The sequence below is a fragment of the Acomys russatus genome, chromosome 6, assembly GCF_903995435.1.
Source record: "Acomys russatus chromosome 6, mAcoRus1.1, whole genome shotgun sequence".
NCBI classification, from domain to species: Eukaryota; Metazoa; Chordata; class Mammalia; order Rodentia; family Muridae; genus Acomys; species Acomys russatus.
In genome coordinates, this window is record NC_067142.1 from 30,239,449 (window position 1) to 30,243,307 (window position 3,859).

The window sequence follows — 3,859 nt, forward strand, 5'->3', positions numbered from 1 at the left end:
CCTCAGTGACCCAAGCCTGCCCTAGCTGTGCCCATTTAGGAGAAGGTGTGAGGAGTTCTGACCTGTAGCTTTTGTCTGTTGAGAGATTAAGGTGGAATTAAGGAGCCAGACCTGAGAGACATCTATCTCCAAGAGAAGAGGGTTCGGAGTAGGGGCTCATCTCAGGAGGGAGAGCCATCTGAAGCCTCTTTTCTACCTATATGATGGGATGTCAGTATAACTCTCCTCTTCTCTATCTCTCCTTTCCTCGCATCCTGATTCAAAAGACACAGCTGAAAACGCATTAGAACCGCAGTGCCTACTAAATGCTAGGAGGCAGGCCAGGCCACAGCCTTTCTGCAAATACCACTGGAAGAGACACCATCTCCTCCCAGATTCGGTCTTTTCACTAGACAGATCTCATAGGCAACACAAGAAATCCTTGCAGTCAAAGGCATAAGCAAGACATAAGGGCACCGTGGTTCCCACATGGGAAGAGATTTTTCTCTAGGGCACCCAGTGAGATAAACTAGTGTCAAACTAGATTTGACAAGTCATGGCTCTTGGCCTGGGATCTGTCTTCAAGACCTCTGCTCTTATTAGAGGTCTTTACTTTAACATCAAGAAAAGTTAGAGGAAATGTAATAAGTTAAAGGGGCACTGTGGTGTGCTCCTACAACCCCAGCATTCAGGAAGTAGAAACAGAATCAGAAATTCAAGGTCATTGTTGGATATATGTCTGAGGCCAACCTGGAATACATGAGGCCTTGTTTCAAGTCAGGAAGAAGAGGAAGAGGAAGAAGAGAAGGATTTGGTGGTAGTGGTGGAGGAGGAGGAGGAGAAAGAGGAGGAGAACGAAGAGGAGGGGGAGAGGAGGAAGAGGAGGAAGAGAAAATACAAATGGCAAATGGATCTTTCCCTGGTCTCACCTTTCTCCTTCCTGTCACTCATGTGGCCCTTAGATAAGGGAACAGATACTCTCAACCTCTTAAATTTGGAGAGTTTTGAGCAGACAAGAAGAAGATGGAGCCTGAGAGCAGCGGTTCTTCCCAATAGTCAAATTAAGACTGTTTCTCTCTGAGCTTTGAACTTCAACCAGCACCTACAGGCTGAAATCAACAAATCAGAAATGTCCATTAATAATTAAAGTCTATGATTGCCACCAAGGAGGCTCAGACTGCATTTGTTCCCCAAACCTTAGCTCCTATGTGTGCCCCAGAGTATGTGTTCAAGCCAACAAACTCAGCCACCGCAAAGGCTGAGCTGAAGAGGTCTTGCCTTGGGGACAGATACCAACTAATTGGCTCTTCCTTGAGCCCAGTCTTCCTCCGTTCTCTGCTTGGGCTCCCAACTGTAGTACTTAGCGTTGGTTCCCTGGCCCTGGCCTAGATCAGTCTTGGATTCCCTCCCAGGGAAAAAGGGGCAGAGAGGACGATGAGAAAGTAAGTCTTCTTTCTGTGTCATAGGGATGAAGATCTAGCTTCTCTGGTAATGATAGAAAGTCATCCCAGAAGAGACGTAATTAACTGTAAGCTGTGTCACTTGTTACCATAATATGATCATCATCACACGCCCATCCCTATGCTGCTTGCAATGTCACTGGAGGGCTCCACGTGCAACAGAAGCTGAGATTCAATGTCTGCACTCATGCCAGAAGCCCAATCCTGGCCTTCTTCGTACATGACGTACCCTAATCCCTGCACTCAGAGGCCAAGAAATGTCATTAAAGCCACAGGCCATGCCATTTTATTCCCAACTTGTATTATCGATAGGTGATAGCAAATGCAGGACATGAAAGTCCTCTTCTCTCTAGAAAGTCCTTACAAGAAGGAAGCTGGGTCACAGGTGGACCTGCGCTTTGTTTGGAGGGCATGCAGCCCCGCAGGGTAATGATCAACTGGGAGATGGATGACGAGAAACAAACCAGCAACGACCATCATTCAGGAAGTTACTTGCCTATCTGATGACAAGGAAACCTTCCCTGGGTTTTTTAGTTTTCTTTGAAAGTCTGTTACACAATAATATGACTATACATTAACAAGATCTACCTACCAGTTCTGAGACATTTGGTGTAGCAGTTGACTTTCCTTTGTAAACTGAAATAATCTCTAACCATTTAAGACCTTTCTAAAACTCAAGACTGAACAATTCTTCTAAGAACACTAGACACTAATATGAGTTTAGACATGAACCATTTATGATGAGGAATGGACCCCAAGGCAAAGAAACACGTAGTATACCCCAACCCAAGCTTCCATGAAATGTTTACCTGTGCTGGGGAGGCTGTACCATAGAAGAAGGAGGAGGAGGAGGAAGAGGAGGAGGAGGTGGTGGAGGAGATGGTGGTGGAGGAGGAGGAAGGATTATCTCAGAAATAGAACTATTCAAGTGGGAAAGGGGCATACTAGATAAAAAGTATAAGACTGAGGCTAATGGTGCCAAGTTGGCCATGAAGCTAAAGCAATAGTAACAACAACAACAACAAAGAAAAAAGATTACCTAGACACATGAGCCACAAGTAGTCAAGAGAGTCTCTTTCAAGGTCATTGGGTGTAATGGCACATGCCTATAATCAGAGCACTAAGGAAGTTGAGGCCAGAATACTGTGAGTTCCAGGCCAACCTACACTACATAGAAAGACCCTGTCTCAAAAATAAATAAATAAGACTTCTGGGTATGGTGACAGAGGAGTTGCTGCCTCTATGTGCCCTAGTGAAGGAGAAGGGTAGAGATAAACGTGACTAGAAGTTTTATGAGAGAAAGACCAGAAGAGCATCAGAGATACACAAAGGGCAGTGGGAAAACAAAAACATGACATAGAGAAAAGAAATAAGCCATGGTGACATCTAGAAAATCATCATGGTAAAATAGCCAGGAGCAGCAGGCACACAGCCACTCTACGGTGCTCACGCCAGGCTGGAGTCAGCGGAAGGTAGCTCCCAGGAGGCACTGCTTCCGGCGGAACTCAGCTACCGTAAGAGAGACAAGCTGAGGAGAGACTGACTAGACCGTCGAGTTGCAAACAGGAGCTAGACACAATATGAACAGAAAGATGGGCAGAACAACACAGAGCTATGGGGACTGTGGTAAAAGTACCACGTGACAGCCTTAAGGTGAGACTCCCTGCAAGTACGCCGAGGGCGGCTAGCCTGAGGAACATAAGGGACACAGCTCCTGGACCACTGCCTAGGCAAGGGAGAAGGTAGGATTGCGAGCAGTGTGCTGACCCTGGCAAAAATGCACCTACTGGACACAAACATTCTTTGGCAAAAAGCAGTCAGAGAAGAGGAATTAAAACAGCCAGAATGTGCCAGAGAGGGCCCGGCAGCAATGGTGAGCACACGTGTGGGTGTACCTTCCACACCCCACCACAGGAAGCCCTGCATCCACACCGGAGATGAAGCTACAGCTCACAGGCAGGGAGCTGATAAAGGAGACTCCCTTCAGCCCCTTTCGGGAGGGGCGCCATACTGATCTAATTTGTTTGAAGCCGTAACCCATCTGCAAAGGGTGCAGTAAAGGATGACTGAGGGGTAGGGGGAGCTGTGTTTAACCTAACCAGAAAGAAGCAGGGACTACGAGTCCATGCCATGCAGTTTAACTTTAATGTTTAATATTTGCTTCAGTTCTTTAGTTGCTTAGTTGTTTTGTCTTTTGCTTCTGTCTTATCTAAATAGGCTTTTATAGCTGTCCTTTTTTTTTTTTTTTTTTTTTTTTTTTTGAGACAGGGTTTCTCTGTGTAGCCTTGGCTTTCCTGGGCTTCGAACTCACAGAGATCCACCTGCCTCTGACCTCCCTGAATGCTGGGATTAAAGGTGTGTGCCACCACACATCCTTTCTTTTCTGAACCTATTCTAGAACATTATTTCTTGTCACTCTA